Below are 24,640 nucleotides of genomic sequence, written 5' to 3' on the forward strand. Positions count from 1 at the left end.
GCAGTGCCCGGCTGCCGGCGGCGGCTGCAGCGGCCGGCCAGCTCTAAGCGCGGGCGCTCCTGGAAGCCGGCGCCTCTCGGCGGCGGCGGCCGAGGCCGGCGAGCGCTCCCGGCCGCAGGGCCGGACGCCTGGGCTCCCCGAACCCACCGCGCGGCGCCCCGCTCGCCGCGCCTCCGCTCCGGTGACCTTCCCGGGGCGCCTCCCCCGGCCCCGCGCCCCGGCCCCGCGCCCCAGGCCGGGGCGAGGCCCTCTCCGGCGCCTCCTTCCCGCGGAGCCGCGGGCGGGCGGTGCAGGCCCTGGGGGAGGGGGCGCGCGGCCGGCTGCAGCCCCCCCGCCGCCGCGCTCGGCTCCCGGCCCGGCCGCCCCTGCCCCGCTGCCGCGCCGGAGCCCAGCGCCGGAGGCTGGGGGCGCGGCCGCTCTCGCCTTGTCGGGTCGGGCGCGGGCAGGCCCTGCCCTGAAGGGGCGAAGCGGCCAGGGCACGGAAGGTGGAGCCAGCCCCGGCGGCCGCCGGCGTCTTCCCTCTGTCCTCTCCCCGGACCCAACCTGAGGTGGGAGCGCGGCAGAGTCCGGCCCCTGCCCATGCGGGGTGTCCCCGTCTTGGAAGAGTCTTCCTGGCAGAGAGCAGCTCCAGGCGGCGGCTCCGGAGGGAGAGGAAGAAGGGACAGTGCTCAGCCTGGGAGGTCCGGACCCTCCTCGCGGCATTTGGAGCAGGGGTCTGCCCCGAGTCTGCGCTTGGCATCGCCGGTCGAACTAGGGCAGCGCCTGCCGGGACCCCCCTGTCACTCTTAGGCGGCGTGCCGCCGCGCCGCTCAGCTTTTCCGCGTCTCCCTCAGCCTGGCAGCAGCCTCGATCAAGGTAAGAGCCCTGGGGTGCAAGAGAGCTGCCGCGGGGGCGTCCTGGTGAGCGGAGCCAGACAAGTTCTCCGAACCTGTGGCTGGTATCCCCGAACTCAGGGTGCTGGAGGAGAGGGAGGAAGGGAGGGGTGGGTACACCCTCTATTGCCTGGGCTGGGATCCCCGGAGAGGCTGGAGGTAAAAGCCCCCAAGTCTCCGATGTCCCTAGGACCTGTCCCAGGACCCTGTCCGGATCCTAGGCACGCAGGCTGGCCACAGGGCGCGAGCCAGGAGTTCCTCGTTAACGTGAGCAGGTGGTGCTTCCCTACCCCTTGCGTCTTCACCGCTTGTTAGCCTAGAGCACCTGTGCTTTGAGGACCTTGCTGTGCTTGGATTGGTCCCTCTTTGGCTGTACCCACTTGCCTTTTCTGGCGTGATCTTGTGAAGAACTTTTCTTTGCTTCCTGTTGCCGAGAGCTCAGGCCGATTAGAGGCTGAGCAGGCACAGCTTGTCAGACCCTGTATGGGAAAGAGTGGTTGGGTGGCAGCGATAACTATTGGGGGGGCTGGGGGAGAGACCCAACCAGTGCGTCAGCCCTATTTAGACAAAGCTGCTTGTGATGAGTGACCAGTGGACAGAGAGCCAGGCAGTCCTGTAAATGTCACCGCTTCTGAAGGGTGGAGTGACTGACTTCCAAGTTTGAGTGTCCTCAAGTCATTTTGCTTATTGCCTTATTACCTTCTTTTAAGTTTTCTTCTTAAGGAACCTTGATTCTACAAGCATGCCCTTGCCTGTTTGAAATTTATTAAACCTGTAAGCTTCTCCCGGAACAATCTGATTTTAAATGGGTCACTTTGGAGGGAACAGATTGCCTCCCGTACATTGACTCCATCCCCCCAGGTGACCCTGTTTAATGGAGATGGATTTTTTTTTTTTTTGTCCCTGTGCTGCTGTCCCCGGTTGAGCAGGTTTCTGCTGAATTCCGAATCCGTGAATTTTGTCACTCAGTCCATTAAAATGATCTCCTGAGGGAACAAAATAGCAGCTTACATTTTCGGTGAACGTCACAGGAAGTTTTACAGTGTCTTATGTAAGTGCCCCAAGAGAGATCTCAGGCTCCTGCTTTTTTTCACGGGGGTAGGGGGGTGGGGGGCTGGGGGCGGGGGGGCGGTGCAGTGTTCAAGTCATGGAAATGCAGAGGGAGGTCAGTCTTTGTCACAGGTGAAGATCTAAAGAGCTTATTCACTCCTTGGAAGCAGTCGCCTCAGGTTAAATTTTTCCTCTTCCTCTCCTGTCTTCCCACCTCTGTAGTCAGCTTTGATAAACTTAAGAAAAGAAGACTTAAGAAAAGAGAGGGTTCTAAATTAGGAAAGGTTCAAGCGGTGGTTTCCGTGGTTTCCTTTCTCACCTTTCACAAATGGGTGACATGAACGAATTAGTACTCACCGGCATGCCAGGTCCTCACTGGGGGAAAATAAAAGCAGGGCTTTCAGGCTTCACACATACCTTAGTGCACCTTTATTTTTCGAGAGTACTTTACTTAGTGAAAATTGGCTTGAGAACACACATTTATCGAGCCTGGCCCTGTTAATTCCATACCAGGAAGAAAACTAACTTGAACCAGGAGAGGCAAAGGTCATCAAGATTTAGATCCTAGTGGATTTTCAGGACTGGTGAGGAGAAGCAGCAAATCCCCTTTGGTAAGGTAGGTTATTAAAAAAAAGATAGGATCAGGGAGAGTGAGAAGTAGCTAACAAGTGTGGGCCCTCTTCACTAATGAAGTGTGCTGGGCTCTGGGCTAACTTTTTGGTGTGAGATGATGCTGATTCCTTTGGCTTTTAAACAGTAACTGGAAGGGCCTTAGAAATGGAATGAAAGGTTTTTTTCCATCTTATCCATAGGTCTCAGAAGTGCTTCCATGTCTTAGGAAGGTTGTGAAGGTGTCCATTAGTTCTGGGTTCCTGAGTTGTGCTGTAGAGTTGGTATGTAATGTAAGGCAGTCTGACCTGTCTTGTGTCTATTCAGCCACCTACAGTGGCAGGACACTAGGGGGGACTAGTTTTCTGTTCCACCATTGATGAAGAAACCACAAGGACCACCGTTACAGAAGGTTGTGTTTTATTTTCAGGGCTCGTGAACCTAACTTTCTGGCACACAATGTGCGTTTCACTAGTGAGTGGATTCCCAGTGCTGAAGCCATGGTTTGCTCACATCTAAACTGAGATTTGGACAGCCCTGAACCAGGGAACTGCAAGGGTTTTTTGAGACTGAAAAGGCTCAGTCACAATCTCAAAGCGTATGAGGGCTGTAAATGTTGGTGAGACACCTCCTGCAAATTCTATCTTTTGAACATTAGACCAGTTTAATCTTAAATTCCCTAAGGGTCTGTAATGAAAAGTCTGCTTTTTTGGACTGCAAATCCCCTTTAGTCTTCATAAGATCATGCTACTTGACAGCATCTCTATAGAGTGGACCCATCAAACTTAAAATACCTCCCTGTCATCTCCTTTGGGCACGTTGTCAGGAGGGGTAGGTCCCTGGAGAAGGACATCATGCTTGGTAAAATACAGGGTCGGCAGAAAAGAGGAGGACCCTCAGCGAAATGGGTCGACACAGTGGCTGTAACAGTAGGCTCAAGCATAACAATAACTGTGAGCATGGTGCAGGAATGGGCAGGGATTCATTCCGTGGTACGTAGGGTTGCTATGAGTTGGAAAGAACTCCACGGCACCTAACAACAACATCATCTCCTTACTTGTGTATATCTTACCTGTATACAAATGTCAATATAGCATTTGACAGTGTGGTTAAGCTTCTATCTCAGATGCTCTCTGCATTTTTAACAAACTTGGAATATAATTTTAGTTCCCTGAAGAACAGCCCCACTGTTCCTGGCCTACCCACAGTGGTAAAGTTTATCAAAGTTGACTCCAGAGGGGAGAAGACAGGTGAGAGGCAAAGTCCCAGAAGAGAGTGCCCGGCTCAGAACACTAGCATGACTTGAGGTGCATACATCTCCAAGATTCAGAAGGCCCAGTTCAGCATGTGGAGTTGGACTCAGTGTTTGGAACGTCAGAACCTGCATGAGTGATTGCATTTCCCTGCACCCTGGGGTCTGGCTGACCAATTCGGGACCCTTTGCACATATGTAGAGAGAGCTGCATATTTAGGGAGTTTGAGGGGGAGCCGTTGTTGGGACCTAGGGAAAATGGTCGACATAAAGCTTTATTTCTGCTGTTAAGGCTTTATAGATTGATTCTCGTAGGTGCAGTGCAGCCAAGGAATAGAGATTGGAACAGGAAAAGGCAATTACATTTGGCACTGAGCCCAAGGAATGAAAACTGGTTGGAGGGGATATATGCTGTGGACCTAGGGCACGCATGAAATCTGTGAATTTGAGAGAAGGCGGGGGGAGAGGTGGAGTAGGAAACCGAGGCAGGATACTGGCCTTCCTTAGAGCCAGTTGCTGTAGAGTAGACTCATAGTGACCCCACGTACGTCAGAGTAGAGCTATGCTCCATAGGGTTTTCAGTGGTTGAGTTTTTGGAAGTAGATCTCCAGGGCTTTCTTTCAAGGTACCTCTGAGTGGACTTAAACCACCGACCTTTTTGTTAGCAGCTGAGTGCGTTAACCGATTGCACCACCCAGGCCTCCGGCCACCCTTAGGGTCCTGTGAAAAAGACGAAGATGTCTTTGCATCCAGTGATTCTCAGAGAGGAGGAAAACACATGGGGTTGGGGTGTAAGACCCAGGATTACCGAGAACTCCAAGCACTGCCATTGGAGCAGCTTGGCGACAGCCGCTTCCTGGCATCTGCTCCGGTTGACGAGGCTTTGCTGCTCCAGTCTGGAGTATATGACATTGAGGGGTACTCAGGGACTCAACTTCTCATGGGCAGATTGGCATTTGGAGAGCAGTAGGCAGCGGCCAGTAAAGTTGGGTTTAATTAAATGTATCTTAGGAGACTTCTTCCTTCAATTCAGCAAACACTGATTGAACATCTACTGTATCATAGGTACCTTGCTCTGTGCCGAAGCAGCAGTGGTTCTGCAGTTCATTTATCATCCCTTAGGCGAGGCAGACATTCAGCCATTACTACGGGCTAAGTACTGTCAAGTTGGAGTTGACTTGACAACAACTGTTGTTTTGTTTTTGGCTTAAGTACTATCATACAGGTTTGTGTGAGTTTGGGTTTGCCAGGAGAATAGGAAGGAGAGAGTCTCGGGCAGAAAACCTCAAAGTACGTATGGGGAACAGTGGCAAATAGTGTGGCTGGAAGATGCAAAGTGCTGGCAAAGGAAAACTTGGCGTGAGGAGGGAAATAATGAGTCCGTGCTGAGGACTCTGCGTTAGCTTCATTCTGTCTGTATTCAGATGGTGGCAAGAATGGTTGTTGGCTGAGATCCAGGAATACTAGTTGATTATTCCACATCGTTATTAAAACCAGAAAGAAAAAGAAATTTTCTTGTTGTCCTTTATCTTACACATAGCATTTTGCTTGTACTGCAAAAAAAAAAAAAATTAGCCATGCAAATAAAGAAAGGGTCCCTTATCAATCATGAGTCTCCCCTCTTGTATACATGAATTATATCTGGGGCTTTCATTACGTCATTATGCAACAGTGGGAAAAACGACAATGTTACTTGACAAATGATATAGTAAAAAAAAAAAAAGAAATCCTTCTCCGTGAGAACAAATTCCATTTTGTCAGATTTGCATCTGGATAGAGTGATGGTCGCTTCTAACACTGACAAGGTTCTTGGGCTTGAATCATTTCAATTCTGGTCTAACTTTCTCTACTGTTGAAAAGGGGAGCATTTTGTAATATTGAGTGTGGAAATGTGTGTGTGTGTGTGCAGTTGTTTGTGTGTGGTCTGTGGGATGAGGAAACTGGTGAGGAAGAAAAGCAAAAGTGTAGGTGTAGAGGATGTTAGGAAGAATGGAAAATTACAGTTGCAGCAGCCATCTCCAGGGCCAAGTGTATTTAGTTTTGCAGAACAGGAGCCAGAAGGACAATGGTGGTAATAGTCAGAAACCTTTTGTGTGTGTTTATGTGTGCGTTTGCACATTTAGTTTGTCTCTGTCACCCAGCCATGTGTTGGGTGGAAGGCACGGTGGTTTAAGTATAATCAGATCTGGGTTCTAGCCTTGCATCCTGCATTAACTTGCCGTGTGACCTTAGAGTACTGCTTGACATCTCTGGGCTTCAGGTGCTGTCTCCACACATTCATTAAATTATTTGTCTTGTAACTAGCTGTTTAGAGGCCAGAGAGGAAAAGTACTTGCCTCTGCTAGTTAGTGGTCAAGCTCAGACTGTACCTTAGATATTCTGGCTTTCTAGTTTTGTGGCGGGAAGAGGCCTGACCAGTTAAGAGGTGTACTTTACCTTGAAATAAAAAAAACACTACAGCCGTGCAGTGCTGAAGAGAGGAATCACAAAATCTTTGCTGCCTGGTTGTAGGCTCTGCATAACGTAGACTGCATTAGAACTTCTCTGATATAAAGGCCAGCCTTGTCCCAAGCAGCTAGCCTTACTTGCTGCTAACGTCTTGTGTATTGTGGAAACCTGTTGGTTCTGGAATGTTACCTGTTCTTTCACTTGTTGCTGTTGTTCTTGTGCACCATTGAGTTGATTTTGACTCAGTGACCGCATGTGACAGTAGAACTGCCCCATAGGGTTTTCTAGGCTATAGTTTCTAAGGGAGCACATCTCCAGATATTTCTCCTGTAGAGCCGCCAGTTGGGTTCAAACCACCAACCTTTCGGTTAGCAGCTAAATGCTTAAACCATTGTGCCACCACCACCAACAAAAAAAACCCATTGCCGTCGAGTCAATTCCAACTCATAGTGACCTTGTAGGACAGAGCAGAACTGTCCCATAGGGTTTCTAAGGAGTAGCTGGTGAATTTGAACTGCTGACCTTTGGTTAGCAGCCAAGGTCTTAGTTATACTACCAGGGCTCCTATATTCTTTGGCTGCTACTTAGAAATAAGTGCTTTCTGATAACAAGGAATCCTGGAAATTGTAATTATTTCAAAATTAAGTAGATGAAAGCAGAGCTGCCTGTTTAGAATTTTGCAAAACCTGGACTCCTAACTTGGAAAGTGGAACCTTTTGGTTTGAAGGGGTGGCATGGGGTGGGGTAGAATGGAAATAGTTACTTTGTCAGGGAGCTGTTGGGTGAGTATGCAGGGAGGGATGTATAGAAGAAACAATTGTGCAGACTGACTTAATTTCAAGCCTCCAAATTTGTGAGTTTCTACAAGAAAGGCCGTTCGCTACTCTGGCATTGATCTCAGGGTGTGTGCCTGGGTGGACCGCTCATTGGAAGGAGGAGCTTTGAATGTAAGTGCGACATAAATATAAGGCTTGTTATATGATGATTCCAATATTGAAGCCAAGTGGAGGAGTATCCTATTTTAGGAGAACTTGGCATATAAAACAATTACATTAAGTAATTGTTTGGGGGTACAAAAGAATTTTTCACCTTACACAAGGGATTCATAGCCAGCATATCCTTTTAATTAGACGGTTCTTTTATTGCATTTTATGGTATTTGATTAACACAATCATGATGGACACTTTGGGGAGCCTTACCTGTTATATAAAACCAAGAAGGACTTTTCAAACAAACTGGAATCTTTTTAACTAAAAACCTGCTAGGTTTGCCTGCCAAGGAGCCTAATATTGAACTGTATTCCAGAAAGACATACAGCAGTTAAATAAACTTTCATTATTGTTGTTAGGTGCTTTTGAGCCAGTTCTGTACAATAGAACGAAACACTGCCCGGTCCTGCGCCACCCTCACAATTGTTATTCGTGAGCCCATTGTTGCAGCCACTGTGTCTTCATCTTTTTCTCTGACCGTCTGCTCTGCCAAGCATGCCATCCTTCTCCAGGACTGGTCCTTCCTGATAACATGTCTGAAGTATGCGAGACGAAGTCTCGCCATCCTCTCTTCTAAGGAGCATTCTCAATGTACTTCTTCCAAGACAGATTTGTTCATTCTTCTGGCAGTCCATGGTATATTCAGTATTCTTCGCCAGCACCATAATTCAAAGGCGTCAATTCTTCTTCAGTCTTCCTTTATTCATTATCCAGCTTTCACGTGCATATGAGGCAATTGAAAACCCCATGGCTTGGGAGAGGTGCACCTTAGTCCTGAAAGTAACGTCTTTGCTTTTTAAAAAACTTCCATAGCCATTGTCATATCACACAAAAGGTCCTTGAGTGGCATAAATGGTTTGCACTCAACTACTAACCTAAAGGTTGGTGATTTGAACCCATTCCAGCAGCGCTGTGGAAGAAAGGCCTGGAGATCTGCTTCTGCAGAGGTTGTTGTTGTTACTTGCTGTTGAGTCAGTTTCGACTTATGACAACCCCAAGTGTGCAGAGTAGAACTGCACCGCATAGGGTTTCAAGGCTGTGACCTTTTAGAAGCAGATCGATAGGCCTTACTTCCAAAGCACTCTGAATGGGTTTGAACTGCCAACCATTCTGTTAATCAGTGTATAATCAGGGACTCTTCTGGAAAGATTACAGCCAAGAAAACCCTCTGGAGGTTTTCTTGTTACTCTGTAACAAATGGGGTTGCCATGGGTTGACACTGAGTGGATGGCGGTGGGTTTATTTTATTTTATTTTTATCATACTGGGTTGAGGTGTTACTTTGGGTCCTTACTTCTTTCTGCACATTCTTCCTGGAGATTGCTATTAAAACTACCCACCTGCATGAGTGTTTCTTACCACGCTCACATTCTGCATCTAAGAATATATCAAGAGCAGGAATGGTTTAAAAAAGAAATTAGGTACGTGTTCCCAGGATTCTGAGTTTTCGTAATTGCAGAGACATGGAATTAATTTGCTTCTGCCTAAGCATGCAGTAGAGACGATGTGTATGAGACATTAAAAAAAAAATTGAAATTATGCCTGTCGACTGGCTCTTCTACTGTAACTCAGATATCTGGGGCTTTTTGCTTTTTGTTCTTTTATCTTCTGTGAATGTTTCCAAAAAAGAATTTGTGCTAGGAATGAAATAAGACATAAGGCATTTAAGGCTCCAGGGGTAATTTTGGGCAACCTGGAGTCGTAGATAATCACAGGGTGGGGCTGTAGTGGAAACTGCAGCCTCACCCATAATTTCTGCCACTCTTCTCACACTTCGGGGCTGTGTGTTGGACGGGCAGTGGACCCAGATGGAGATAGAGTCCTGACAACTGTGAGAGGCTGACATAGTACTTTTTTGAAGTACCAAGGCCAATTGGGGAGAAAGGGCTGCTCATCTTTCCAGCTCTCCATGGCAGCATTAGAATTTTAGAGGATTTACAGCAGAACATGGGCAGGTAGGGTTTCTTTCTTCTTGCTTTTTTGAACATTTAAATTCTGCAGGGGAACACGGGCTCTTGATTATTTTTCTGTGGTTAGGGAGTGTAGTGACTGCGTGCCATGCATTAAACACCTTTGTTATCACTGAGTACCGTTAATTCTTCTGTAGCTGACTGGAAATCTCCTCTCCCCCATTTTGTTTCCAGAACAGTTAAGCAGATTCTTAATATGCTAGCACTTATTTGGGTGCCAGGGCCCCTGGGTGGTGCAAACAGTTTGCGCTTGACTGATAACTGAAAGGTTGGCGGTTTGAATACACCTGGCTGCGCCATGCAAGAAAGACCTGGAGACCTGGTTCTGTAAAGATTGTTATTATTAAATGCCATCGAGTGCATTTTGACTCATGGCTATCTCGTGTCACCAAGTAGAACTGCCCTATAGGGTTTTGAGCCCTGGCGGTGTAATGCTTAAAAGCTTGGCTGCTAACCAAGAGGTTGGCAGTTCAGACCCCCGCAGCGGCTCCTTGGGCAAAAGACTTGGTGATGTGCTCCCATAAATGGTACAACCTAGAAAACCTTGTGGAATAGTTCTACTCTGTCACATGGGGTCACTAAGGATTGAAATCAACTAGGTGGCACCCAGCAACAATGATCTTTATGGAAGCAGATTGCCAGGTCTTTTTCACACAGAGTTGCTGAGTGAGTTCAAACCACCAACTTTCTGGTTAGCAGCTGGGCATTTAACCATTGTACCACCAGGGCTCCTTTTCAGTAAAGATTATAGTCAAGAAAACCCTATGGAGCTCAGTTCTACTCTGTAACACGTGGGGGTCACTGTGAGTTGAAGCTGACTCTATGGCAGCCGGCTTGGTTTTGGTTTTCTATTTGTATTCTAGTCTCCTTGACTGATGTCACCATTCATCTGGCAGTGGCATTTAGCTGTGGCTTCGGGAACCAACACAAGCACCACCGAAATGATAAACAGGGTGGGGCTTTCCTGCCTCCAGGCATAGTGCCGGGTGCCTAGTAGGTCTACAAGAAATAGTGTGTCTACCCTGAGTTGTTTGTTTAGTGAATGAATAAAATGGTCACTGTCTCAGTACTGGGATGGGAGTGATGGTGGAGGGAGAGGTAGCAGGGATAACCACAGGCTTAAACAACAACAAGATGGCTTGGGCTCCTTGAGGCCTCTCCAGGAAGCTGTTATTTTAAAAATGTGAAGGACATTTTACATCAGCAAAATGAATTCTCTTAAGGATCATTGTTGTGGTTCAAACATTGACGGCTTTGTAAAAAGGCAAGGAAAGTACAATACTGAAATGTGTGTTTTCTGTTCTCTAAATTTATGGGGATTTTAACTTGAGTGAGTGGAATGGACATAGACATACTGTAAATGTTTTTCAAATTTACTTGCCATGGTGCCTTTGAAAAGCGTTTTAGATACAACAAAACCATAGGATGGGTTGTGGATAATAGTATGTCCAGGGCTGCTGTTGATGATAATGACTTGGATGTAGATGATGATTCCCGTGTTAGGAGGATCTTGGACTTGGGAGAAAGGAGGGAGGGACTTGAGCGCTATATCTCAAGTTGGAAGAGCTCTCATCTGTCATCATGGGGGTCTTCTCCCCTTCCTCTGTTTATGTGACTCGTTCCCACCTGGGCTCTTTATTGCTAGCAAGTACGCATTGGAGTCCTGGGTGATGCAGATGGTTAAGGCACTCAACTGCTAATCTAAAGATTGGATGTTTGAGTCCATCCAGAGGTGTCTCGGAAGAAAGGCCCAGCATCCTACTTCCAAAAAATTAGCTATTAAAGACTGTGGAGCACAGTTCTACTCAAATACGCACGGGGTTGCCGTGAGTTGGAATTGACTCTGTGGAAGTCGATACTGAACTGGTGGGTACACGTTGATACCTTCTCTTGAGTAAGGCAGAGCTGCAGTGTTGAGAGAGCACTGGGGTTGGACAAGACCTTGGAGTCCCAGCAGACCAACACCTTCATTTTACAGCTGTGGAAAACTAAGGCTAGAGGATGAAACGGAATTACCCAAAGTCACATAGCTCCTAGGAGTAGAACCCAAGCTTCCTGACCCTGATTCAGCCTGTGTTTCTGCCTATTCAGACCCTATAACTTCCAGGCTTTTGTCCTCAGCCCCCATCCCTTTTCCCTGACACACTCTATTTCGTTCTGTGTACACCCGTGCTATTGACAATCATTTCCTACAGATGACAGTCATATCTGCACTTTAATCTCAGCTCTCTGTAGCACCAGAAAGACCTTTTCCCCTACTACTCCTTGGACAACTTAATTGGGTTTCCATCCAGCATCTCCTGGTCAGCAAGCATATCCCAGTTGAATTTGTCTTGTCCTTTGCCCAGCTAACTTCTAGAAAACAACCAATCAAAGCTGAACCAAAACAATTACCTTATGAATTTTCCTAAGACTAAGAATCACCCATCCTTAGAACTTTCACATCATTGTTTGCTTCTTCTGTACCATTGACTTCTAATTTGTTACCAGGTGATGCAAATTCCAACTCGTACAGTGCACCTGGGATCTCCTCCTTCCTGTTGATATTCCCTACATTCACCCAGAACTAGATCCTAAGTCGCCTGAAGGCAGTACCCTTTTATCTGTCCTTCTCTGTTACATCCTTAGCATAGGAGCCAGCATATGGTAGGCATGTGACAACTGTTGCTTTATTGAGTGACCCTGAACTAGTACAACAGCCTGCTAGTAGCTCTCTGCAGCTTCTCCCCAGAGCCAAAGCCTCCTGAACACCACTTATGGATTCCTGAAGTGCAGTGCTTATCACACTCTGCTTCCTAACACAGCTAACAAGTTGATAGTGCATATTGATAGTGCATGTCATCCGATGGGGTGCTTTCAGCTGCAGGTAACAGAATTCCTGACTAGGAATGGAGTAAACTATACTAGCATTCATCTCTCTCACTATCAAGAGGTCTCCTGGAGGGTGTGACTCAGGACCCAGCCCTTTTACGAACTTCCTTGGGCTGCAGTTTGGAAGGGATGGTGCTTCTTCTGCAGGCTGGAGCCAGACAGGGAGTAGAGGGCTCACTCCAGTACTTCTCTCTTCTTGGGGTGAAAGCCTCCAAGCAGACCACCCTTGGGGCTCATTGACCAGAACTGGGTTACTGGCCCATGTGTAAGGGTTCACCAGCAAAGGGGACCATGGAATCACCTGTTCTGGCTGTGGCGGCTACCCCAAACTGAACAGAATTTGAACTCTCTTAGGAAGAAGGGAATGGCTGGTAGGTGGGCACACAGAAACACCTGTTTCAAGTGATTCTTTTGTGCCATTTGACTACTCTTAATCATTTAGTCTTGAGAGCAAGCCTATGAGGTGGAAAGTGCTATTTTCCCACTTACATAGATGCAGAAGCTGAGGCTTGCCTGAGTCACACAGTAAAGATGCAACTCTTAATCGCTCTGCTGTTCAGACTCCTCATCTGGATCTCTCAGCGCTACCCTCGCCCTTGGCTTCCCTACCTTGCAGACTCACTGTATTTCCCCAACTCCTCTTCAGGTCTTCTGTCTCCTTAGGTGACAGGCTTTTGTCTGAAAATGCCCCGTGTTCTCCCACGTGGGTGCCTTTAGTACTTTGTTTCCTTTGCCAGGTCAGGCCCCCTGTCCACTTTTCTCTATCTGGTTGAAATCTCGCCTTCCTGCATATGGGCTCCATGGCCCTCGGTGCCTCTCTGAGGACATATCCTTCACTCATTTAGCCAACTTTCACTGTGTTGCTACGTGCAGGCCCTAGACAGCAGGAACACGGGGAGGTGATCACGTGTGATCTATCCTGCTGTCTAGTCTTAGTGAAAGGAGACCTGGTGGTGCAGCAGTTAAACACATTCGGCTGCTAACAGAAAGGTTGGTGGTTTGAACCCACCAAGCAGCTCTGTGGGAGAAAGATTTGGTGATCTGCTCCCTTAACAATTACAGCCTAGGAAACCCTGTGGGGCAATTCTACTCTGCCCTATAGGGTCTCTAGAGTCGGAATTAACAGCACTCAACAACAGTCTTAGTGAAGGAAGTAGATGCCAATAAAGGCATGAACGAAGGGCAGTTGGGGGCATTGTGTTGGATACCATTTGTGCTTGAGGGAGTCAGAGAAGATGAGAGTATTACACGGACCTGGGTCCTTGTGAATAGGAGATGAGGGATAGAGTAGGAGGAGACATTACCAGAAAACAAACCAACAAACAAAAAACAAACACACTGTGCTATGCTTGTCATCTCCTTGGCCTTGTCAATATCTAGTCCCTCACCTACATGTCAGCTCCTTAAGGGCTGTGACTAGGTTACACCCATCCTTGTATCAATGGGAGCATCCTGCAAAACTCCCAGCATTTAGGAACCCTTCAATAAACATTTATTGAATTAAATTGAAAGTCTCCTGTCCTTGCCTTCAAGGAACATAGTTGGAGAGATAAAAGTTAAGCAGTAATAAAACCAAACCAAACCTACTGCGTTAAGACAATTCCAACTCCTAGTGACCCTGTAGGACAGACTAGAACTGCCCCATAGGGTTTCCAAGGCTGTAAATCTTATGGAAGCAGACTGCCACATCTTTCTCCCACAGAGCGGCTGGTGGGTTCAATCTGCTGACCTTTCGGTTAGCAGCTGAGTGCTTTAACCACTGCATGACTGTCTGTGCTACCAGGGCCCACGTGAGCAGTAATAAATGACAAAACGAAACAAAACCCATTGCCATCAAGTCAATTCCAACTTACGGAGACCCTATAGGACAGAGTAGAACTGCCCCATAGGGTTTCCAAGGATTGGCTGATAGATTCTAACTACCAGCACTTTAGTTAGCTGCTGAGCTCTTAATCACTGTACCACCAGGGCGCCTGAGCAATGATAAATGAAACCCATTGCTGTTGAGTCGATTCAGACTGATAGCGACTGTATAGGCCAGAGTAGAACCGCCCCTTAGGGTTTCCAAGGAGTGGGTGGTGAATTCGAACTGTCGAACCAAATGAGCTCTTAACCATTGCACCACCAGGGCTTCTTAAACAATAATAGAATATTTAAATTAGCAGCTCAAAGCAACAATAGAGAGACTGTGGCAAGGCAGTGCAATTGATGATTGTGAATTGTGGAGGCTGAAAGGTGACCTGAAACCAGAGAGGGGAACTTATTTTAGCCACTTAAACTCGGTAGAGGAGGTAAGATTCCAGTGGGGTCTTTGTACACAGGATAATTAAAATCTGAATGGAAGGATTAAAAGAGGCAAGCATGCCAGGTTAGAGAGGTGTAGTGGTAGTTCAGTGGTAGAGTTCTCACCTTCCATGTGGGAGACCTGGGTTCGATTTCCAGCCAGTGCATCTCATGTGCAGCACCACTTGTCTGTCACTGGATGTGGCTGATACGATGCCGAGCAGGTTTCAGTGGTGCTTCCAGACTTTTTTTTTTCCAGACTAAGATGGACTAGGAAGAAAGGCCTGGCTATCTGCTTCTGAAAATCAGCCAGTGAAAACCCTGTGAATCACAGCAGTCCCGTTACCAACTGATTGTGAGGATGGTACAGGTCTGTTGTGTGTGGAATTCCCATGAATGGAGGGCCAACTTGAGGGCGGCTAACAACAAACAAAAGACATGCCAGGTTAGACTGATAAAGGAACCAATACAGCTTTTTTGCCGGTGGATTCTTACTTATAGCTATACCACAGGACAGAGTAGAACTGCCTCATGGGGTTTCCAAGGCTGTAATCTTTATGGAAGCAGACTGCCACATCTTTCTCCCACAGAGCAGCCAGTGGGTTTGAACTGCCAACCCTTTCCTTTGTTTAGCAGCTGAGCACTTAACCACTGTACCACCAGGACTCCTCTGACAGAGGGACAGGTATATATTTTGGGGTTAGAGAATAAGGTGGCTTGGGTTTTTTTTTTTTTTTAGCAAGGAGTTGAAGATGAAGTTGGCTAACTACGTTAGGGCTGTGGGCATTTGGAAAGAAGGGGAGACTTGATCAGGAAAATGGCATATTTAAAATGCTATTTAGGAAGGTAAACTTCGTAAAGGTGGGGGACAGATTGGAGTAGAGAGAGTAGGAGGCTGAGAGGTCATTGAAGGGGCTTTTACGCTAGTTCATATGAAGTTTTAAAGGTCACTGGGCTAGGACTGTTCCAGTAGGATGGAAGCTAAGAGAAGCTTCTGAATTTTTCTCTGATCCCAACCATTGGCTCACCCTGGTTTGCTTGATACTGAAATCTGAGATGGTTTTCATTGCCCACTGGAAGAATAGTCCTCAAGTCTGCTTATGACACAAGGAGCAATTCTTAAACTAGCACTCTCACCCTTGGTGGGCAGCTTGGCGGGGGATGGGGCTTGAGTGAAAACACACTGTCCGGAGCCGCTGTTATGGTTGCCTATCAGATGGGCCCGGGGTGGAGAACAGCCTCTTCCCTACCCTTGGGTGGCAACCAATAGGGGGTATATTGGAATAAATTAATTTTTTCTTCATGAGTGGCCCCTACTGCAGCTGTGGGGAGCTGAGAGCAACATGAGTGGAGCTCTGACCTCTGGGCTTCTGATTCACCTGGAGTGAAGCCTGTGCCTGGCGACCTGCACTGGGGCTGTTTCCCTGCCTCGAGGAAGAGCTTGCTGTAAGATTGCAGCGCAAGCTTTTCAGAATTGTGGAGTAAGCCATTCTGGATAACACAATTTTTCAAACAGGAGAGTCCAATCCCTTGCAGATAGTCTTTATTTTTAATCTTTAACCAATGAGTGCTTTTCTAGAATGTTCTGTATACTTGCCCTCACACAGCTCACTATGAGCTACTGGGAAACATCCATCTTTCTTATCAGGACACACAAAGCTTGCTACGAACTGGCCTTTGCCTTTCTCTGTAGCCCTGTCTTCTCGCACCCACCATTTCCTGTGTCACGAATCTCTAATTTATTCTTTTTCTTCCTTACTGGTTGTTTTCCCTCCAAATCTGCCAAGCAGTGCAAATACCTCTCCTTTGGCCTGGTAAACTCTTTTCCCTCTTTTATGCCTCGGACCTTTTTTTCCTTCTAATCCCAGCTCAGCCAGGGCTTCCTCCAAGAAGCTTTTCCTGACTCTGGACATCGTACTGCGTCCATGCCTCGTACTGACTTTGGTGATGCACATTCTCAGTTCTTTTACCGTCTGTCTTGCCAGAGAGTGAGGCCATTCAGTAAAGACTCCATCTTCTTATTCTGGGGATCTTAAGTATCTCGCCATATGCCTGGAACATGGTATGCACCTAATAAATTGTTGTTGTTGTTATTTTGAGTTTCATGGAATTTACTGTCCAGACATAATGTAACCCTTTCTTGCTGAACCTTGACTATCCTGCTATGTGGCAGGGACAGATACCATTGATGCGAATTAAGTTCTCAAGGTATTCTGAGCATACCAAATGCATGCTGTTGTTATTTGCTGTTGAATCAGCTCTGACTCATCACAATCCCGTGTACAACAGAATGAAACATTGCCTGGTCTTGCGCCATCTTCACTATTGTTGGTATGCTCAAGTCCATTGTTGCAGCTACTATGTATTTTGAGTGACTTCCAACTTAGGGGGCTCACCTTCCAACACTATATCAAACGATATTCCATTGTGATCCGTAGGATTTTCATTGGCTAATTTTTGGAAGTAGATCAGCAGGTCTTTCTAGTCTGTCTTAGTCTGGAAGTGCCACTGAAACCTGCCCGCCATGGGTGACCCCGCTAGTATTTGAAATACTGGTGGCATAGCTTCCAGCATTATAGCAACATACAGGCCACCACTGTATGACAAACTGACGAAGAGGTGGTGGAAAGAATGCATGCCCCCTGCCAATTTTTAGAATTGCTAGTGGGCTTTCCTGAGGCACATTGAGACCCTCAAGAAATTTGGTGGTGGTGGTGGAGAAAAGACCCTTGTCATCTCTTCAGACTCAGAAATATCTTCAGTGCAAGCCTTCCAGGGCTGAATATCAAAGGGTGTGTGGCTGAAGAACCTTTGTTATCTTCCATCGCTTCTTTCCATCTTCTGTCCTCTTCTGTATAATCTCGACGACTCTGCTGCCGTTACCGCCACTTCCACCCAGCCTGTCCTAATTGCTGCTGTAACCCCCTGCTTTTCCCTTTTTCTCATGTCTTCAGCTGCCTCCTTTTTCTCTTTCATTTATTTATTTTATTTAAAAAATTTTTTTATTGTGCTTTAAGTGAGAGTTTACAAATCAAGTCAGTCTCTCATACAAAAAGTTATATACACCTCGCTATGTACTCCTAATTGCTCTCCCCTAATGAGACAGCATACTTCTTCCCTCCGATCTCTCTTTGGTGTCCTTTCCACTAGCTTCTGACCTGCTCTGGCCTCTCATCTCCCCTCCAGATAGGAGATTCTTCTCTTCTTAGGCTTTTTAAACTGTAATAGAGAAGATCAGAATTCAGAGTTGTTGTCAGGCAACCCAAAACACACCCTTCCTCCAAGTCAGAACGTGACCTATCACTGGAGGCCTTAGCTAGAGTGTTTGCTTCTTCCTGGCCATACTGATGGTTGGTTTGGCCAGGATTTCTGTTTACTAAGCTTAATACCATTCCATATTCATTGAAGAGCCAGTTGCAGAATGGCAATTATAATTGATTGAGAAATTACGGAGTGGTGATGGGGGGAGTGGCTAGGGAGGGTTGGATCAATTTGTGCAGAAGCTCGGCAATAGCGCCGAGAACTCTTCTCCAGATAGCCACATGTTTATGTTGAAACATTTAATATTGTCTCTAGTATTCATGAGGTCCATTGGGGTTTTTATTACACTGCCCTTATAAGCTAGGCATTGGTGCTGCATGAATGGATTTGCTTAGCAAATCAAAGAGGGGTGACAGATGAACCCTGGAGTTATCGGGGATTGTGTGGTCCAGCCACTAGCAAAATTTTATGAACTTGCACTTGGCATGGGGCATTGGTTGTGAGGTTCACAAAGCCCCACTGCTTTTCCAGTGGTGTTTGACTTAATACAAAGCAAGGAATGATTTCTCTGGGTCTTAGGTTTTGATGAAGAGCCCTGGTGGTGAAGTGGTTGAGTGCACGGCTGCCAACCAAAAGGTCAGTGGTTCAAACCCACCAGCCACTCCATAGGAGAAAGAGGTGGCAGTCTACTTCTGTGAAGATTATTACCCAGCTTACTGCCTGTTGCTGTCGAGTTGATTCCCACTCATGGTGACCCTATAGGACAGGGTAGAACTGTCCCATAAGGTTTCAAAGGCTGTAATCTTTGCAGGAGCAGGCTGCCACATCCTTCTCCTGCAGAGGCTGGTGAGTTCGAACTGCTGGCCTTTTGATTAGCAGTCGAATGCTTAACCAATAACATCACGAGGGCTTGGGAAGCCTATGGGCAGTTCTCTGTCTGATAGGGTTGTTATGAGTTGGAATCAACTTGAAGGCAATGGGTTTTGGTTACTTTTTCAGACTCCCCCCCACCCCCCCGCCCACTGGGGTTTGTCCAGAACTCTTATTGAAACATAACATTTTTGACTTTATTAAATATGTTATTGTCGTTATTAGGTGCCCTCGAGCCGGTTCCGACTCATAGCGACCCTGTGAACAGCAGAACGAAACACTGCCTGGTCTTGCGCCATCCTTACAATTGTTGTTATGCTTGAGCTCATTGTTGCAGCCACTGTGTCAGTCCACCTCGTTGAGGGTCTTCCTCTTTTCCACTGACCCTGTACTCTGCCAAGCACGATGTCCTTCTCCAGGGACTGATCCCTCCTGACAACATGTCCAAAGTATGTAAGACACAGTCTCGCCATCCTTGCCTCTAAGGAGCATTCTGGCCACACTTCTTCCAAGACAGATTCATGCGTTCTTTTGGCAGTCCATGGTAAAATATTCAATATTCTTTGCCAACACCGCAATTCAAAGGCGCCAGCTCTTCCTCAGTCTTCCTTATTCATTGTCCAGCTTTCACGTGCATATGATGCGATTGAAAATACCATGGCTTGGGTCAGGCGCACTTTAGTCTTCAGGGTGACATCTTTGCTCTTCAACACTTTGAAGAGGTCCTTTGCAGCAGATTTGTCCAAAGCAATGCGTCTTTCGATTTCTTGACTGCTGCTCCCGTGGCTGTTGATTCTGCATCCAGGTAAAATGAAACCCTTGGCAACTTCAATCTTTTCTCCGTTTATCATGATGTTGCTCATTGGCCCAGTTGTGAGGATTTTTGTTTTCTTTATTTTGAGGTGCAGTCCAAACTGAAGGCTGTGGTCTTTGATCTTCATTAGTAAATGTTTCAAGTCCTCTTCATGTTCAGCAAGCAAGGTTGTGTCATCTGCATGATGCAGGTTGTCAATGAGTCTTCCTCCAATCCTGATGCCCCGTTCTTCTTCATATAGTCCAGCTTCTCGTATTATTTGTTCAGCATACAGATTAAATAGGTATGGTGAAAGAATACAACCCTGACGCACACCTTTCCTGACTTTAAACCAATCAGTATCCCCTTGTTCTGTCCAAATGACTGTCTCTTGATCTATGTAAAGGCTCCTCATGAGCACAATTAAGTGTCCTGGAATTCCCATTCTTTGCAGTGTTATCCATAGTTAGTTATGATCCACACAGCCAAATGCCTTTGCATAGTCAATAAAACACAGATAAACATCCTTCTGGTATTCTCTGCTTTCATCCTGGATCCATCTGACATCAGCAATGATATCCCTGGTTCCACGTCCTCTTCTGATACCGGCCTGAGTTTCTGGCAGTTTCCTGTCGGTATACTGTTGCAGCTGTTTTTGAATGCTCTTCAGCAAAATTTTGCTTGCATGATACTGTTCTATAATTTCCACATTTGGTTGGATCACCTTTCTTGGAAATAGTCATAAATATGGATCTCTTCCAGCCAATTGGCCAGGAAGCTGTCTTCCATATTTCTTGGCATAGACGAGTGAGCACCTCCAGCTCTGCATCTCTTTTTTGAAACTTCTCAATTGATATTCCATCAATTCCTGGAGCCTTGTTTTTCACCAATGCCTTCAGAGCAGCTTGGGCTTCTTCCTTCAGTACCATCGGTTCCTGATCATATGCCACCTCTTGAAATGGTTGAATATTGACTGATTCTTTTTGGTATAATGACTCTGTGTATTCCTTCCATCTTCTTTTGATGCTTCCTGCATTGTTTAATATTTTCCCCCACGGAATCCTTCGCTGTTGCAACTCGAGGCTTGAATTTTTTTCTTCAGTTCTTTTAGCTTGAGCAACACTGAGCATGTTCTTCCCTTTTGGTTTTCCATTTCCAGCTCTTTGCGCATGTCATTATAATACTTTACTTTGTCTTCTTGAGACGCCCTTTGAAATCTTCTGTTCAGTTCTTTTATTTCATCAATTCTTCCTTTTGCTTTAACTGCTCGACGCTCAAGAGCAAGTTTCAGAGTCTCCTCTGACATCCATCTGGGTCTTTTCTTTCTTGCCTGTCTTTTCAGTGACCTCTTCCTTTCTTCATGGATGAAGTCCTTGATATCATTCCACAACTCGTCTGGTCTTCGGTCCCTAGTGTTCAATGCATCAAATCTATTCTTGAGATGGTCTCTAAATTCAGATGGGATAGACTCAAGGTTATATTTTGGCTTTCGTGGACTTGCTCTGATTTTCTTCAGTTTCAGCTTGAGCTTGCATATGAGCAATTGATGGTCTGTTCCACGGTCGGCTCCTGGCCTTGTTCTGACTGATGATATTGAGCTTTTCCATTGTTTCTTTCCACAGATGTAGTCAGTTTGATCTGTGTGTTCCATCTGGTGAGGTCCATGTGTATAGTCGCTGTTTATGTTGGTGAGAGAAGGTATCTGCAATGAAGAAGTCGTTGGTCTTGCAAAAAATTCTATCCTTTGGTTTCCGGCGTTGTTTCTGTCATCAAGGCCATATTTTCCAACTACTGGTCCTTCTTCTTTGTTTCAACTCTCGCATTCCAATCGCCAGTAATTATCAATGCATCTTGATTGCATGCTCGATCAATTTCAGACTGCAGCAGCTGATAAAAATCTATTTCTTCATCTTTGGCCCTAGTGGTTGGTGAGTAAATTTGAATAATAGTTACAGTAACTGGTCTTCCTTGTAGCTGTGTGGTTATTATCCTATCACTGACAGCGTTGTACTTCAGCATAGATCTTGAAACGTTCTTTTTGACCATGAATGCAACACCATTCCTCTTTGAGTTGTCATTCCCAGCATGGTAGACTATATGATTGTCCGATTCAAAATGGCCAATACCAGTCCATTTCAGCTCACTAATGCTTAGGATATCGATGTTTATGCATTCCATTTCATTTTTGACGATTTCCAATTTTCCTGGATTCATACTTTGTACAGTTCAGGTTCTGATTATTAATGGATGTTTGCAGCTGTGTCTCCTCATTTTGAGTCGGGCCACATCAGCAAATGAGGGTCCCGAAAGCTTTACTCCATCCACGTCCTTAAGGTTGACTCTACTTTGAGGAGGCAGCTCTTCCCCAGTCATCTTTTGAGTGCCTTCCAACCTGGCGAGCTCATCTTCCAGCACTGTATCAGACAATGTTCCGCTGCTATTCATAAGGTTTTCACTGGCTAATGCTTTTCAGAAGTAGACTGCCAGGTCTTCTTCCTAGTATGTCTTAGCCTGGAAGCTCAGCTGAAACCTGTCCTCCTCGGGTGACCCTGCTGGTATGAGAATACCGGTGGCATAGCTTCCAGCATCACAGCAACACACAAGCCCCCACAGTATGAGAAACTGACAGACATGTATTAAATATGTTAGTAGGTATGTAATGCTTCAAATAGTGTCTTGTACAGTAGAAAGTACTCAATCAGTTTTAGCTATTGTCATTGCTGTTAATTATCGAGAGCTCCCCTACTTTCTCTTCTTCCTCGCCTCCTCTTGCTCTTGCCCCCATGTAGTGGTCGTGCTTGGTAAGATAAGAAAAGAAACGAAGTCCTCTGGTATGAGGAGGTGGCCACAGGCTTGCTCTTTTAGCCCTGTGCGGAGGTCTTAGAACACTAGCAGAGGTCCTGAAGGTAAAGGCGAACTCTTACCCGTTAATCACCCAAGGCTTCTTTACAGGAGCTGTGTGTCTACCTTGCTCCTTTCTTTCATTGGAAATTTGGTCTGTGACAGATAAGGAAGATGAAAACCTGGAAATGGTATAGGGAAGACCCTTCCTTAGGAAGTTATGATTAATAGTACTCAAAAAAAAAAAAATAGTGGCAATAATTATAGGTAGCTAGCTTGCTGCCATTAGGTCAACTCTAATTCCTGGCAACCTTTTGTACAGCAGAACGAAATGTTTACGGGTCCTGAGTCACCCACACGATTGCCAGCATGATTGAGTTCATCGTTGTGGCTCTTGTGCTGATTTGTCGTACCGAGGGTCTTCCTCATCCTCCCTGTCCTCTACCTCAGCAAACATGATGTCCTCCAGGGACTGATCCTTCCTGATTACATGTCCAAAGCAAGTGAGTCAGACAGTGTTCTATTGTGATCCATTAGGCTTTCATTGGCTAATTATCAGAAGTAGATCACCGGGCCTTTCTTCCTAGTCTGTCTTGATCTGGAAGCGCCACTGAAACCTGTCCACCATGGGTGACCCTGCTGGTACATGAAATACCAGGGGCATAGTTTCCAGCGTCACAGCGACACACAAACCACCATAGAACGACAGACACCATTTATTGAGTGCTTCTTATGTACTTATGAATTGTGCTTTACATATATGATGGTATCTGATCCTCGCTACAACCCTCTAAGCAGAGTATCTCCATTTTACAGGGGAGGAAACTGAGGTTTAGAGTGGTTGTTATTTGCCGAAAAGATAGACCTAGACATTGGAATCAGTTTTGTCTCCAAAATATTTGCTCTTAATCTCAGTCCCACGATCCACTCTGGACACATGAATGAATATACGTACCCTTGGGGTGACATGAAGACTTTCCAAGGAGTACACAGGTGTGCGTACTTTTAGGGGTTTAAGGTTTAAGGTTTTCAGGTCTTTGCTCACATATGTGCTCTTCCCTGAAATTAATCAGCCTGAGGCCACCCCTGCCAGGTCCATGTTTCTTTCTTCTGCCACCCCTTTCCCAGCCATCCTTCTCCTTTTTCTAATTGTACATTTCTTACCCAACACTAATCTTACTCTGATACGTTACTCTCAAGGGGCACCAATTTGAAATTAGATATGGGAACCATCTTTTAATCAAGGCAGTGTGGTAGGATTATCTTTGACCTGTTGAAGCTTGATGCTAGAAACAGGGTATTTGGTCTCCTTTCTGATGCTAAGGAACAATATAAAATTTTTAGCTCTTAAAAAATAACTTGTTTTTGATTTTTTTAAACTAAATAATAGGTATCAAATTGCTAAATACATCCTTAGAAAGTGTTTAGTTTATGCTGGAAACTTTTGATGTCAGCCTAAAAATATGCAAGGGGTGTATAGTTTTTCAAATTTCTGAATTCACAGAAGGCTTGCAGATCACTGCCTTTTTTTTTTTTTTCATAGACTGTCAGGGATATTAATAATCCCCTAAAGCTCATACATGCACTCTTGATGAAGTTTCCTTGAAATTATATGTGGCGTCAGTAAGCAGTTTAAATTTTGTTGGAACTTTTACGCATGTAGTTAGACGTGCAATCATGGCTTTGTGAGGATTTAAGATAGAAGCCTAATTCACACTGCCCTTAAGCAAAAACAGTTGGACTTTATCTGCTCAAGTAACTGAAAAATAGAGGCAATCGTCAGCAAGGCTAGATCCCCTCCAACAATGCCATCACGATTCTGTGTTGCTCCATATCCCGTCTCTGCTTTCTTCTGTGTTGGCTTCATTTTCAGGAAAGCTGTCCCCATGGTGAAGGTGGTACCCGGGAGCCCCAGGTGCGCATCCTACCCACCTCACCATTACCACTGAAGGGCTAGCATCCTTGTCCCAATAACCAGATGCTTTCAAGTCAGTTCTGACACATGAGGACTTCATTGGTGTCAAAACGCATGTGACCTCTACGGATTTTTTTTTCTGTCAATTATTTCCGTCTTCTTTTCCTGCCTTTTTATTGTGGTAAATATATGTGCATCAAATCATTGGCAATACCCTAGGGTTTCCAGTGGCTGATTTTTGGGAAGTAGATCACCAAGCCTTTCTTCCGAGGCATCACTGCGTGGACTTGAACCTCTAGCCTTTTGGTTAGGAACCAGGCATGTTTATCATTTACACTCAGAGACTCCCTTGTCCCAATAGGCCTGGTAAAAAGTGCTGGTCATGATTCTGGTTAGCCTGGCCTAGATCAGATTCCTGGAGCTGGGGATGGTGGAAGGGTGAGACGACTAACCTTACTTGATTGCCTTGAGAGAGGGAAAGGGGATGGTTCCCAAAGAGAAACTGCGCAAACAAAAAATTAAAATGTGGAGTAAAATGATTAACCTGAAGATACTGAAGGCATATCCAACAGATCACAGGTCTCTTCTGCAAAGCCCTTTTCTTCTGGGTGTGCTAC

General features: G+C 45.9%; 1 protein-coding gene across 1 annotated transcript in view; it reads left to right on the plus strand.

Moving 5' to 3' along the window:
* Positions 1-740: 740 nt before the first annotated feature.
* LARGE1 (LARGE xylosyl- and glucuronyltransferase 1) overlaps positions 741-24,640 on the plus strand; it is a 693,833-nt gene continuing 669,933 nt past the window's right edge. Inside the window, exon 1 of the mRNA XM_003405322.4 lies at positions 741-855. The gene's annotated coding sequence lies outside the window, so the exon portion shown is untranslated. The remainder of the gene's footprint in view (positions 856-24,640) is intronic.

Source organism: Loxodonta africana, chromosome 4 (assembly GCF_030014295.1).
Source record: "Loxodonta africana isolate mLoxAfr1 chromosome 4, mLoxAfr1.hap2, whole genome shotgun sequence".
NCBI lineage: Eukaryota > Metazoa > Chordata > Mammalia > Proboscidea > Elephantidae > Loxodonta > Loxodonta africana.